At 43.4% G+C, this 16,015-nt stretch overlaps 1 protein-coding gene across 5 annotated transcripts in view; it reads right to left on the minus strand.

The window, feature by feature from the left end:
• Positions 1-16,015, minus strand: part of KMT5B (lysine methyltransferase 5B) — a 59,788-nt gene that overhangs the window by 39,979 nt on the left and 3,794 nt on the right. Inside the window, exon 1 of one of the 5 annotated variants that reach the window (XM_045016023.1) lies at positions 1,063-1,082. The exons of the other annotated variants lie outside the window; for them this stretch is intronic. The gene's annotated coding sequence lies outside the window, so the exon portion shown is untranslated. Of the gene's footprint in view, positions 1-1,062; positions 1,083-16,015 lie in introns of those variants that run through there. 5 annotated transcript variants of the gene reach the window in all.

Genomic DNA, 16,015 nt, shown 5'->3' on the forward strand with positions numbered 1-16,015 from the left:
AAACAGTTTACAATCTGAGTTGGTCTATGGAGCTTGTAAATACTATGAGTCCTACATTTTTTTTTAAAAAAAGATTAGTCTTAAAAGTTATAAACTTAACCAGCATAGGTGATGGTGATTATCATGTCAACTGGCATTGTGCTCACGGGGTTTATAACTTTCTGGCAGCACTCAGGGTAGAGAAAGAAACAAAACAGATTTAATATGATTCAAACTAGGAGCCCTGGCAGGAGCCATCACAGACACCCTTACTTATTTTTGATCATTTGCAACAGCCACTTGATCCACAGCAGTGGAGGCTTTGAAACAGGGTAAGCAAACTTGACACCTCCATATCAGAAAACACTGTGGGAATGCTACCCAATAAGTGTTCGACATTTCTGATGGAAACAATGGTTCAAAGTTTCATTTTAAATCATGTTTTCAAACACACACAGCTCGACCACTTATAAAAACGGTACATACAATAGGCCAGAGGCAGCTCCAGGGGTAAAATGTCTGACAATCATGCCCTTTTCAAAGGAAGCTGTAGCCCAGCCTGTGATGGACTCTGGTGATTCACTGCTGCTGTCTATCCCATATTCAACTGTAAGCACTATAGCATATTTAGAAGGCACTTAAAGGATCCAGGTCTTAGATGGTTTCTCCTGTTTGTACAAGTCTTTCACACAGCCATAAGTTAGGCTATCTATGTTGGTATCACCTATGTCACCCAAGGGTGTGAAAAAAAAACCCACCCTCTTAAGCAACATAAGTTACACTGACAGAAGCGCTGGTGTCAACAGAGCTATGCCAACGGGAGACACTCTCCCACTGACACATCTACCACACGGCTCATTGGGGCTGGTTTAATTATGTTGACAGAAGAGCTCTCTCCCATCAGCATAGTGCAGCCACATGGGAGATTTTACAATGACGCAGCTGCATTGACACAGCTATGCCACTGTAAGGTCTCTAGTGTAGACATGGCCTTGAGCTACAATATTGACACGGGGATCACAGTGTTTACTGTAATCGTGAATTTGAATGAACTCTGTGACCCCCACAGCAGCAGCTCCTTACCCATTCAAGCATTGTAAGTTGGTCCACGTGGTCACAGGAGGTGCAGAGGGCCAAATTTGACTGGTGTTGCAAGCTGGCCCATGGAGTCACAATGCCAATCAAATATGACCCACTTCCCCACTATCTCCATAGGGGCAGATGTGCCAAACCTGTGTGGCGCTGTGACTACAGGGGCCAGCTTGTGACACTTGGAACAGGGAGGGGGGGCCAGTCCTGTAGGATAAGAGCCATTGCTGAAGGGTAAGTGTGGATTGGGCTCGCTGTTCAACCACAGCTCCACCCTATGGGCCCCCCATTCTCTGTGACCTAGCCTTGTTTTCCTGCACCTCTGCTGGGACAGTTAATTTTTTTTCCTGAAAAAAATCATAGCCTTAAGTAAAAACTACCTAAATCAGCTCTGAATGATGATGCTTACATTTAGGCTTTGGCTACACTTACACTTCAAAGCGCTGCCGCGGCAGCGCTTTGAAGCGCTAAGTGAAGTCAAAGCGCCAGCGCTGGGAGAAAGCTCTCCCAGCGCTGTCCGTACTCCACCTCCCTGTGGGGAATAACGGACAGCGCTGGGAGCCGCGCTCCCAGCGCTGGGGCTTTGACTACACTGGCGCTTTGCAGCGCCGCAATTTGCAGCGCTGGAGAGGGTGTGTTTTCACACCCTGCTGCAGCGCTGCAAATTTGTAAGTGTAGCCAAGCCCTTAGAGCCAATGCTGCATTTGGACAAAATTACCAAACAAGTGATGGATATCATATGGTGCTCAAATTCTTTGGTTGATCATGCAGTGCTGATAAATACAAAACACTTCAGTTTTGAAACCAAGTTCAGGAAATCCCCATTAAAAATTAACTGTCTCTGAAACATATGGATAAATGGAATTTTGAATGACCATGTAGGGATTAAAAGTTATATTAGACCAAAGTCTGGGATTTGCTATATTCATCCCTCAACTGGTAACAAAAGAAAACCGGGTATATTAAGAGAACAGACAGCTGTAATTCAAACCATAAGGACAAGCAAAAAAATTTTGTACCATCATATGATTTTGGCAATAGATATTCTTTACATCATTAGTGCTAGAAATCAATGACTGATAATACCGAAAAGATGAGAATCCCAATTTTTACATTGTATAAAGCAGTCACTTCTACCTTCATCAGTTCGTGAGATCTCAGATACTCAAGTGTTGAAATTTGAGTGGAAAATGGCAAAGACAGTAATGAGAATGATGTGCTTTTACAGTCAAATATCTCAGTTTGCCACCCACATGAAAGACTAGTAAATGTTTTCAAACAATGCTCCTGAAGTAGTAAATAAAAAAGAAAACATGCTGATCCCCAATAGGGAAATATTCCATTGCAAGCACTAATATCTGAGGGAATAATATTGCAGCACAGTTAACTACAGCTTCTGGAAGCAGAGGAGACAGAATTTATGAGTTCTAAAGGTCCACTTAAAAGTTCTGAGTGTGCCTAGTTTCTAAGTAGAATACTCCTCAGCTGTCAGAACTGATGGATACATATGAGATAAAGTAAGCAGATTATTTTCTAGTATACCTCCTGATAGACAACTGTATTTCTATGTGAAAGAACACTAACTTGTTTTGAACTGTAAAGCACAACTTGACATTACTCTACAAAGAGCAATTAAAACAGAATGAACTAATAAGGAACATAAACAGCAGAGACAAATCGACATTATAAATGGTCGGGGTGGGGTGGGAAAGACATCAAAAGCAAAGGTTAAATCTGTTAATTTAAAATTCAGAGTTTAAAACTGATAGTGACCTAATGGCCTGAGGCTCTCTCTACACCAGGGGTCTCAAACATGCGGCCCGCGGAGCTCTTCCCTGCGGCCCGCGGAGCTCCCCCACCAGGGCCAGCTCTAGAGTGGGGAGCCCAGAGCCTTTTAACTCCCAGCCGCGGCTGGGAAACAGAAGGCTCCGAGCTGCCCGCCGCGGCGGGGAGCCCAGAGCCTTTTAACTCCCAGCCGCGGCTGGGAATCAGAGGGGGCTCCGGGCTCCCAGCCGCGGCAGGGAGCCCAGAGCCTTTTAACTCCCAGCCGCGGCTGGGAATCAGAAGGCTCCGAGCTGCCCGCCGCGGCAGGGAGCCCAGAGCCTTTTAACTCCCAGCCGCGGCGGGGAATCAGAGGGGGCTCCGGGCTCCCTGCCGCGGCGGGGAGCCCAGAGCCTTTTAACTCCCAGCCGCGGCTGGGAATCAGAAGGCTCCGAGCTGCCCGCCGTGGCAGGGAGCCCAGAGCCTTTTAACTCCCAGCCGCGGCTGGGAATCAGAAGGCTCCGAGCTGCCCGCCGCGGCAGGGAGCCCAGAGCCTTTTAACTCCCAGCCGCGGCTGGGAATCAGAAGGCTCCGAGCTGCCCGCCGCGGCAGGGAGCCCAGAGCCTTTTAAATCCCAGCCGCGGCCGGGAATCAGAGGGGGCTCCGAGCTGCCCGCCGGGGCAGGGAGCCCAGAGGCTTTTAACTCCCAGCCGCGGCTAGGATTTGCTGGGGCGGGGGGCGGCGCTCTGGCGGTTGCGGGTCGGCGGCTCCGGTGGACCTCCCGCAGGCATGCCTGAGGGATGTCCACCGGGGCCATCTGCCGCCCTCCCCAGGATGCCGCCCCAAGCGGGTGCTTGGCCCGCTGGTGCCTAGAGCCCGCCCTGTCCCCCACTTACTGCCTGTCGCCGCCAAACTCCCCTCACCCCGCCCCCCTCCCCGAGTTATTTTCTGTGCCTAAGCTCCCCGCGCGCTGCTCCCCAATGTTTGGGGCCGGGTCTCTCCCCTGGCCCCACCTGCTGCCCCCACGCGCCTCCCCCCAGTGTCTCCCGGCCCCCACTTGCTGCCCCCTCACCGCCCGGGAGCCTGCCCGGGAGCTCAGGCTGACTCCACTCCTCCGCTATGCCGGCTTCCGGCATCACCTGCTGCCGCAGGGTCCTAGCGCCCCCCTGCACTAGGGCCAGGGCAGGCTGCCCTTCCCCTGCCCTTCTGCCCTAGTCCTGAGACTCTCCAATGCCCCGAGCCTCTCCAATGCCTCAAACCCCTCACCCTCAGCCCCACAGCCCTCACCCCTGCACCCCCTTCTATCCCCAAACTCCGTCCCAAAGCCTGCACCCCCACCCCCTGCCGCAGCCTGGAGCCTGCACCGAGCACAGAGCCTGCACTCCAGACCCCCTCCCCCACCCCCACCCAAACTCCCTCCCAGAGCCTTAGGCAGTAAATCTAAGTGCGTGTTTTGTCCTTTGAGTGAGGTGCATTACTGAGTGTATATTTATTAAAACTGTAGATTCTACATTAAAGTGTCAACCAACACTGTCACAATGACATAACCAAAATTAGTACAAAATTTGACAAAACGTCAAAATTAGCACTGACGTTTCACATTACAGTTAAAGAAGTTAATAAAAAAGTTAATAAATTGACTTTTAATAGCATACTATATTTTAATACTATACTACTATATTACTCTTCTTTTTTTTTCTGCCTACCTCCAGGCGCTTCCTGCCGCCAAGCCGCCAAACAGCTGTTGGTGGCGCTTAGCACTTTCCAGGAGGGAGGGGGGAGGAGCGGGGAGCCGCGCACTTAGGGGAGGAGGTGGAGAAGAGACAGGGCAGGGGCGGGACCTCATGGAAGGGGTGGATTGGGGGTGGGGCCAGGGGCAGCAAGGGGGCGTGTCAGTGATGCGGCCCTCGGGCCAATGCACTAGTCCTCATGCGGCCCTCGGGGTCATTTGAGTTTGAGACCCCTGCTCTACACCTACTGGTCCATGTAAAAAATGTCTAGCTCAATGGGCCTGTAGTTAGTGTCACAATTAGAGCAGAAAATCTACAGTATGTAAATAACCAGCAAACCTCGCTTTTTGTTCACAGACTTTTGCACAATTTATTATATCAGCAAGCCATTACTACTTCTGTATATCACTGTAACTTGATCCTTGTGATCACATGATTTGTAGAGAAAGTGATCTAGTCCTAAACAATCTGAAAACTGCATTTAGGTATTGTAGGAGTCCGATTTAAATTGAAACGGCAGGGTCCGTTTCATAGTGTAAATGTACTGTACACAATGAGTTTGTCATTCAATTTACAGTATTACCAGTTGAAAAGTGTTGTATGCTAGCAGATTAGGTCACTAAAAATCTTGCAATCTAATCAGATATTTTAGAAAAATCTTTGAGTGCAATACATTATTACAATTACAATTACTCCTCAGTATTATTATTATTACATATAAATTCTCAACATTTGGGGAATGTATGCCACATTGTTCAGTGTATGTTTTCATCAGTTAAAAATAATTCTGTTAGATATCCTATGCCTCCAAAGTGCTCAGTGACATATAATAAAGTAAATGTTTGTAATACAGATGGCTAGAAGTACTGTCAAAAGACTGCAAATAATTATTCAAACAAAAGGTAAAGGAAAAACGTGACAAGTATGGACAGAAGATTTAACAAAACTACAAGCTCCAAAACCTACTAGAACACTAATCCAAAGATCTAGAGGTTCAAGAACCTTTTCTGATAATTGTCATATCATAAACAAAGTGAAAGTACACCTCTACCCCGCTATAACGCGGTCGTGGGGAGCCAAAAATCCCTGCTGCATTATAGCTGAAACCTCGTTATATCAGGGTAGGGGCGGCAGGGCTCTGGCAGTGATTTAAAGAGCTCCGGGCTCCAGCCGCTGCGGGGAGCCCCAGGCCGTTTAAAATCACCGGTGGAGCCATGCTGCCACAGCCCCGGGGTTGGGGCGGCAGGGCTCCAGTGGTGATTTAAAGGGCCTGGGGCTCCCCGCAGCAGCCGGACCCTTTAAAGCGCCGCCGGAGCCCTGCTGCTACTGTGCTATACGTGAACCCGTGTTATATCGGGTCACGTTATAGCGAGGTAGAGGTGTATTCTGAATGCAATGAAAAGCACATGACAAAAAAAAATGGTTTGGAATTTTCCTCAGAAAAGCTCTGCAGCAGGAAGTTTTGGTTAAGCCACTGCAGCTATGGAGACAGATTAGATGTATTTCAATTAAATCTGTTTTAGCAACTCTTTGCTGTGAAAAGGTAACAAATATCATGTGGACATGAATTCAGTCCAGCACCTTTTTACATTCAGACTCAATTTTGCCAAGCTACAATAAAATGAAGTACAGGCAATTGAAGTCTGTTGGAAAGGAACTTTTTATTGTAGCAGATGAGTTCTAACATAACCACATTAAGTGCTTCTGTCCAAATAACGGGTGAGTGTTTCTGCCAACTGTGACATGTGAAAGAATCACAACAGTTACACTTCAGCCAGAAAACAAACACACTACATGAAGGAGGAAACTAGGCTTGAGTCAGTTTAACTCTGGTTCTGCAGATGCCACTGAAACAGCACTATTTGTTAATTCAGCATAGGTACAATTTTTGGGGGGGAAGTGGGGGAAGGATGGAGGAGGAGAATACTACAAGACAAAAACTGTTTGGATAAGACAAGAAAGGAGCGGAAGGGGGGCAGGAGAGAGATCCATGGGGGGGGGGGGGGAGGAAAAAAAACAAACAAAAAAGCAAGGCTAACTTGCTAAATTTTAAGGTAAAGATGGTCTCTGTAGCCAAAAATTAAAATGCAATTAAGTGCTAATTATGCAAATTTATTAGACAAATACTTGTCAAGGCAAATACAAGAGACAGGAACTCCCCTAAGTAGGATATAGATGCAATTCTGGTGAAAACTCCAAAACAATTTACACCCTAGCAGGCAGGAAGGGGCAGTGGACTTCTCCGCAAGCCCAAATGGGACCCATCTTTCATTTGTCTGACTACTCCCACCTGTTTTATATTGGACTGGTATTAGCAGTTTTAGACTGCAAGCCAGTTGTAGGTGTCTGCAGAATTTTGCATATCATGTATATGCACCTTGGCCCTACACTGAATTTCTTCGTAATTAACACACACCACCTCCAAGATCTGGTATCAAGGTCCAAAAATCAAGAAACAGAATTTATTTGGTGACCAAAACTATTGCTAGGTCAGATGGAGGCATCAAAGCAAGAGACTCACTCACCATGCCAACCAAAGTGTAGAATCAAATCTGCGTTATGCAACAAAAAAACCCAGGCAGAGAAGTATCATGGCCCAATGGTAGATTTTATGAGGTTTAAATTAAATTCTGAAATTATTCTCTAACATTCTCTAAAATGTGGTACATTGTGCAACACTACTTAATTTGAACAATTAAAGAGGAATTACATTTTCTGTAACACCCAGAGATCTAGATAATGCTGTCGAAAGTCAAGTGCTACTATGAAAGAGGCAAAGTGCAAAAGCTATACTTTTTAGTGTAGAATGTTTTACAAAGCCAATAACACACAACAGGGGCAAGCAGATTTTTAAAAGTCCACTCTAGCCCAAAACTATATGTAAACAAACACAGACACACACTCTAAAATGGCCTCTGTTTATCCTGTCTTAGGGTTTTATACTGCCACCCATCACTGTAATAGCCATGTAGCCACATTAGAATGGCAAAAGTGAAGTCCCCAGCATATCTGATGGAATCTCAGGCTCTTCTTCCTTTTCAAGTGGTAGAAACCTCTGCTTGGGGGTAAATTTTCACCCTCCACATACATTTAAGGGTCCTTGTTAGTCTTTCAAACTACTTAACTCTATAAACTACATAAATAAGTTTAACTTGGGGCTTCTCTGCAGGAAATTTACTAGCTAATTACACCTGTGTAACTCTTATTCTGGAACAAGTGTCTCCACATGGTGAGTTACACAAGTATAACTATAGTTTAATTATACTGGTAAATTTCACCATGTAAACAAGCCCTTAGTTTCAATGTACAGCCTAATCTCACTCCACATCTCTCATACCCTGAGTGCTGACTTCAAGATGATAAATTCAATTACATTATCAACTTCTGAACTCTGTTTTATAAAAAAAATAAAAACAGATCTCCAACAGAGCACCTCTTACTGTGCTCTCTGAACACTCCCAAAAACTATAAGGTACACAAAGATAAAGTGGTTAATCATATGTAAAAATGCCATATTTACATTACTACACATCTCTAGAAAGCACAGTGTAAAATGTAAAGTGCTGTGGTTAGTCATAAAGAATTAGATCATCTGGCAGCACCCTATTTAAAGCATTCTTGCAATACTCATTTCACTAAGTTTTTTTCATGTCACTTGCCCACATTGCTTATTACATTATTACAAGTATTAATGAAATCACATCGCCAATATTAGACCTAGTCTACACTTGTAGCAGAGTGTAGGGTACATGTAGCTACACCCCACAGTGAAAAACAAGCTGCATCCACACTCACTGTGGTGTGCAGCTACATGCAGCAGTAAAAAGCTCTGGAAGGGGGGAAAAACTTTTCCCTGGTACCCACCCCCTGCCAGAGAATTTTCCCACCTGAGTCTTTCATGGTAGCAGGGAAAGGCTCTGGAAGCAGAACACTACAATGCTAAAAATAGCAGTGTAGTTGTAGGAGGCATTGCTTGGGTGAGTACAGCACCACACAGGACACATTCCTTAAGAGTCAGGCATGTAGGGCACTCTACTCACCTAAGCAGTACCTGTCTACACTGGCATTTATACCCATGCTACCGAGGCGTGCAGTGTCTGTACTCTGCACACTGCCATAAATGTAGACCTACCCTTAAGAGTGCTGCAACATACCTTTGAATGCACTTTTTATAAACTTCTATTTTCACATAGTTATAGCTTCTGTAACAGTTACTTTTTTCTCGGAAGTTTCTTGTACTTCTGAATCAAAGGTGAAATGTTCTGGGAAGTTTATAACGGTTCAGTTTGGTCAAATCTGAGATCTCAAATGTATTTTTCAAAAGTTTGTAAGTTTTTCAGATACCCTTTTGTGATGAAATATCTCAGAAGACAACTCATTTTTTTAAAAATGGAAGCTTGCTATGGATTTACCAAATGTCTTTGATATGTTTGAAAAAAAAAAAAACTGGCCTAAAAATACTTGGGTAACATGCATTACAGAAACTGTAGACTGACTAGTTCCATCTCTTAAGCTCACAAAGGAATTACACAATCTTCAATATTTGACTGTTCTGGACCTACCTGTAAACAAATCATACCTCCCTTGAATTCCCTACTATGTTTATTTAGATCACACATTAAATACAATTTTCATAAAGACTGGGACTTTACTACAGAGAGCAACCAGCTCTAGAACAGGGATGGCCAACCTGAGCCTGAGGAGCCAGAATTTACCAATGTACATTGCCAAAGAGCCACAGTAACACGTCAGCAGCCCCCCCATGAGCTCCCGCCCTTCCCGCACCGCTGGATCAGCTGTTTTGTGGCATGCAGAAGGCTCAGAGGGGGAGTGGGAGGAACGAGGGCACGACAGGCTCAGGAGAGGGGACAGGAAGGGGTGGAGTGGGGTGGGGGCAGGGCCCGTGGCAGAGCCAGGGGTTGAGCACCCCCCGCCGCATTGGAAAGTTGGTGCCTGTAGCTCCAGCCCTGGAGTCGGTGCCTATACAAGAAGTCACATACTAACTTCTGAAGAGCCGCATGTGGCTCCGGAGCCACAAGTTGGCCACTCCTGCTCTAGAAAGCATGTTTTGAAACTGGCAGTGAACAGCCAGCAAAAAAGTTGCCAGTTATGCTGGACTCTTGTTGATTGGGTGAAAGGTAGGCTTGACAGCCTTTTCATTGAGCACCCAAGCTACTAATTTCAAGTTTTGCATACTCTGTAGGATGCATTGCCTAGAGAATATGCAAGATTGTAACTAAACTTAAAACTGGGACACTGCCAACATGATCATAACAGACAAACAAGTCTGCTTACCTTTGTTATAGTTCTAATAATCTAAGGTATTATCTATAATAATTTTTTAAAATCCAGTTTACTTTTCAGTATTTATGCTGTTTACATTTTTCAACAGGGGAAAATGAAAGTCAATCAAGTCAGTTTTATTCTTTTTATAGGCAGTGTAACTGATTGCAGTGATGTAAGAGTTTGGACATGAGACTTCAAACACTGCAGAAGTGTCCATTTAAAAGCAGCTGGTTTTGCTTTTTTAATTTGTGGAAAGATTTCTCATTGGTCTTAAATTCTTTGTAAAAACAAGCTTTTGCAAAACTTAAGTTCTTCCTCAAGGTTTTTTTTTGGGGGGGGGGTTGGTTTTTTTTGGTTTGGTTTTTAAAAAAACTGATAAAAAGTCTTCACAGTTCTGAAAAATAAAACCTAATATATGGGTTAAAAGATAAAATTTCAACAAAAAAAGTTACGTTTGAGATTTTACATACGCTAACAAGAAAAACAAAAAAACAGTTTCACAAAAAATAGGGAAATCCTTAAAAATGAGTGGACTACTCAGACGTTTAATGGGACTATTAAATGTACTGCTGTACTACCAAGAGGCATCATTGTGGTAGGGATGATCTAAGACATTACAGTGAACACTATATAGTGGCAAGACGTATGAATTATTGTTGTAGTTAGAACCATAATGGAATTACTTTCCTAAAATTAAAGAATCACTGTATAGCCACAAAAATTGGTAAGGTGGCCCAGGCCAGTTTAAGATTGAACCTATGGTGTTCAAGGAATGAAATCAAATAAGCTGTCCACTCTCTTCTGCAATATTCACCATATCAGAGATGCAGAACTTAATTCAGTGTAAAAGGAAACTTTAAAATAAGCCTCGACACATCCACAACAAAGGCGATATAAAGTATACAAGTGGCATTTACTCTAATCTGCCATATTAGACATCCCTCATTAGTAACTGTATTATTTAAAGCCAACAGACAAGTTTCTCATTATAGTTTGAATTAAAATAAGATACAACCAACTACATTCATAACCTGTTTTGCTTTCATAGCAGTCACAATTCAAACTGTTTGGGAAATCTTATGGAAAAGCAAAACCATCTGATGCATCAGTTCAACCACTGCAGCCTCACAATGGGATAAAAACCCATGTTTCTTTTTGCAAAGTGGAAAAACCTCAAATGACAGCCACTCTTTTTACTGTATTAGAACCTCCTATGTAGTGCTCTACCTTGACAAGGAATCCACTTTGTCACAAGAGGAATTTCTGAAGAGGGAAAAGGAAGAGAGGGAATTGGGAAACAGCACAGGATGAAGTTAGATTACACACTCCAACACCCAGAGATCAGTAGTAATTACACTTTACACCAAAAGAAAGCTGACAAATAGTCTCAGAAAGAAAGACAATGAGGAGAGAGTTAACTAATTTTAATTAGGACTAGGCTCTCAGCAAATTTAAGGTTGTGTAGGGAGAACAGTGAACACTAAAGAATCATATCTGTTTAAAATACCTCCTCTTACCCTGCCTTTTTAGTTTGACAGGGTTGAGACTTCTGGAGAGAAGGGTTAAAGTGAAGGAGTGGAAGGTATTGTTTTTGGATCTGGACAAAAACTACATCTGCCTATGTTGGATAGCCCTAATGATTGAACAAGAGACAAACTTCATCTTCTTCAGTATCTCATTGGTCTTTCTACTGAACAAGATCTTCACGTTAAAGGAGAAATCCCCGATTTTGGCATAAGATGCCTAGCCTTGACGCAGTGATGCCAGAAAATGCAAGCAGAGCATGATGTCAGATGCAAGTTATTGATGACACAGAGGGCATACTTAGGAACCACACTCCTCAGCACTGATGTCTTTCACTTCCTTGTCTTCTTACTTCAGGAGATAACCAAGTAAAGGGAGCATCATGTACCAAAGTCTTATTTGATATTGGGGCAAAACAGCCTGATAATTATCAACATAAATCTCCAACAAACAAAAAGTACACTTCTGTCCAATACATCTTCTTGACTTCTTTGTCAGATGGAGCAGAACATCCAACCTTAGAACCCTTAGTCTCTTTGAGCCTACACAGCAATGAAACAGGCCCGCAGCCCCTGGGCCAGCTGCAGGTTTTTCTTTTTTGTGCAGACATACCCCAAGATGTGGGATGTTTCAACATGAGATGGATTAAAAGGGGAGGCATGGAAAAAGAATCTGGAGAAGACTGCTCAAGGATCCTGAAAACCTCAGAGAAAAGACTCATAGCAGAGACTAAAGGGGAATGAGAATCTGCCCAATCAAAACTCTCTTGCGAATGGAGCTGTTCAGGAGAGCCTCCAAGCCCATCTCAGTTGTTGTTGTGGCCAACACAGGCAACCCCACCATCCTCCCCCGGCCAATATTAGAGACTCTGAACTCTCAGAGCCTGGTACACTCTCAGATTCAAAGGAGAAGTCACCACAAAATACATCTGAAGAGGAATGGGATAAAAATGCACTGCCACCAAAGAACTAACGCTACCCCCAAAACAAAAAGTCTCCAATGCAGTAAGGGGCATATTCACTAGATCAGCTGGTCCCTGTCTGGATGCAAACACTGTCAGAACCTTCAGAGGCAATAGAGTTGGCTACCTCAGTACCAACTCTGCCTCAGAAGAGAGCACAAAGCATTCTGCCATCATGGAGCTGGATGAAAATCTTGGGCCTGACATCAAAGATTTCTGCTTCCCTACTTTAAAGGGGTCTGAAGCTGACAAAGAGTTACTCTGTCCCCACACAGATATGGGGCACTGAGGCAAGGACAGATCCACGGATCTAGTTAATAAGGCCTCCATAATTAGGAAAACAGGAGGCTTAGTGTGAGAGCCCTTCAGGCTCAAGGAATGAAGGTTCAGCAGTCTGAACAACCACACAGGCAATGACCTTTTCTCTAAGGCACTTTATACACTGAGTTCAGGCATCCAACCCTAGGAGGACAGGGAACCATGAGATAATGCCACCTAGATCAGACTTTTCACACCGATTCTGTGGGGTCCAGATCAGACATGATGCCTCAGAACCCAGATTTTTGGACTAACTCCAACACACATAAACACTAAACCATAGAAAAGCTATTTACATTACCAAAAACTATTAGTAATAAGACGGGGAAAACAAACAAATCAAGCCTCTGTACACAAAGCAAAAGTCCCTATGCCTGTAAATGACCATGGAAAGGAAACAAACACACCCTAATGGCATTGCATGTGTCTATCATTTTGGCTCCAAATGTTCGGTGCCATGAGGGAGCACTCATGCAGTCCCAAAAGGCACTACTTTTCTAAAAGATTTATGAAGCTCAGTGACACTGGAAGGCTATATCCCACAAATGGGAATATGCAGAGGCTACCTCAGAACAGCAGACTGACATTCATGGTAAAATCATGCGAGATAACATAAAAGAACAGGAGTACTTGTGGCACCTTAGGGTAGGTCCATATTTACCCGCCGGGTCGACGCGGAGAGTTCGACTTCTCGGAGTTCGAACTATCGCGTCTAATCTAGTCGCGATAGTTCGAACTCCGGACGCACTCCCGTCGACTCCGGAACTCCACCACCGCGAACGGCGGTGACGGAGTCGACGGGGGAGCCGCGAACTTTGATCCCGCGGTGTCTGGACGGGTGAGTAGTTCGAACTAAGGTAGTTCGAGTTCAGCTACGCTATTCGCATAGCTGAACTTGCGTACCTTAGTTCGACCCCCCCTTGCCCCCTTAGTGTAGACCAGGCCTTAGAGACTAACAAATTTATTTGCACGTAAGCTTTCATAGGCTACAGCCCACTTCATCGGATGCATGCAGTGGAAAATACAGTAGGAAGACACACACACACACACACACCATGAAACAATGGGTGTTACCATACACACTCTAACGAGAGTGATCAGTTAAGGTGAGCTATTACCAGCAGGAAAGAAAAAAACTTTTTGTAGTGGTAATCAAAACGGTACATTTGCAACAGTTAACAAGAAGTTATGAGGAACCGGGGCAGGGTGGAGGGTGGGGGGAATAAACATGGGGAAATAGTTTTACTTTGTGTAATGACCCATTCACTCCCAGTCTTTATTCAAGCCTAATTTAATGGTGTCCATTTTGCAAATTAATTCCAATTCAGCAATCTCTCGTTCGAGTCTGTTTTTGAAGTTTTTTTGTTGTAATATTGCAACTTTTAGGTCTGTAATCGAGTGACCAGGAAGACTGAAGTGTTCTCCGACTGGTTTTTGAATGTTATAATACTTGACATCTGATTTGTGTCCATTTATTCTTTTACATAGAGACTGCAGAATCCTTATTTGATAAGTTAGAGCACGTGTCTTAGGCTAAACCAGTGTACTGTATGAACTGAAAGGAATACTGGGAACTGTAGTCCAATGTATCAGATTAGAACTAACATATATGAAACCTCTTCAATGTTTATAATGAATACACATGGATCTGTTCTATCATGACATGCATTTAGAAAGATCACTCTATATAAAAATTCATTACTAAGTAAGAGGATGTAGCTTCATTAAAGAAATTTTATTTCTACTCTTTAACTAGGTGTTATTTTGATGAATAAGCCAAATAGAATTTACGAGACATATGCGTCCTAACCAAAAAAAGATCTTATTTCAGGGCAATTTAATTATGTTTCAAATGCATTTTTACTACCATTATACTTCTGAGACATTACTATATTTCAGCTATCTTAAACAATCTTGAACAAATTCAGCCTAGAGGTTAATTTTTAACAAAAAATGAAATTGAAGGATGTGTGTGTATGCATGTTCGTATACAGCTGTATTATGAAAACACATTCTAATAGTTCTGATAAATTTAAAATTTATAAGATTGGGATTATTTCAAGTTTAATAAATTAGAGTGCAACTTTATGAAATCTTGTGTGTTCTATTTCTATAGTCAATATATAATCTGATGCTCATTTGGCTCAAATAAAACTCACTTTTGATTACACTGTAAATTAGCAAATTCGTTTTTTAAATGTTTTGTTGAAGGCAGAATGCATGTACTTTCAATTTACCCTAGATTTCAACGGAAATATTATAAACATACATGCGATCAATACACAGGAACCATTAGATAATTATTCAAGACTATATATAAAAGGATTCTGTCAGATTTGTTAAGTCACTTCTGTAAAACTTCAGACGTTTTCCCCATGGTTTCTCTTTCAGAGAGTATCAGAGGGGTAGCCCTGTATCCGACTAAGTGGATATTCACCCACGAAAGCTCATGCTCCAATACATCTGTTAGACTATAAGGTGCAACAGGACTCTTTGCTGCTCTTTCAGAGAGGAATTTCTTAAAAGACCATTTAAATTCAAAGTCTCAAGTACAAGTTTGATTCTGGTTGAGGATACACATTTTCCTTCCTCATGATCCCTGTTGTAACTTCAGAACTTTTGGTCTTTCATCAACAGAAAACAGGAGACATTTCAATATAATAGCAATGTCTTCAGAACCAAGAATGCCCATTCAAAACAGAAACAACAAGAAGTCTTAAGGTGCCACCAGACTCCTTGTTGTTTTTGTGGATACAGACTAACACGGCTACCCCCGATACATTCAAACAGGTTTAATAAAAAGCCAACTAGCAGAGATTTAACACAGATTAAAATATTGTAATATTATTTATTCATACATAGCTACAAAGGATGCAAACTCTACAACTGAACTCTGGTGATCAGATCTCTTAATATCAAAGTTGCAATAAGTTGTCAGCACAGTAATGAGCTTCTGTCCTCAGTTTCCACACACACACACACACAAGCAGAGTGAAACTGCTCCCCAAACCCTAACCGCAGAGAAGAAATGAATTAGGGGGAAGCTCCTTCAGATCGCCAGGGAAGATGCAACTTTCTCCTCTCTGCCTCTTCTCTAATCCTGTGCTGCCCCCTTGAGGTCACCTCCTGTCTTCTCTGGACTATGTGAACAGACACCCTAGTCCCTTCCAAGGATTCAAAGTCCTCATTCTTCCTGGTCACTGCAGCCAAAGGTGTCACGGTCACCCAGCCCCCTCTTTTCCTCCACACCCAACGAGTAGACGGAACACCCAGCGCCACTTCCCCTGTCAATCAATTCCTCCCCGGCCGACGGAGCCGCCATGGGTCCCTTTAAATCCCCGAGAACCAGAGGATGTCAGCTGTCAGC

The sequence above is a fragment of the Mauremys mutica genome, chromosome 4, assembly GCF_020497125.1.
Source record: "Mauremys mutica isolate MM-2020 ecotype Southern chromosome 4, ASM2049712v1, whole genome shotgun sequence".
NCBI classification, from domain to species: Eukaryota; Metazoa; Chordata; order Testudines; family Geoemydidae; genus Mauremys; species Mauremys mutica.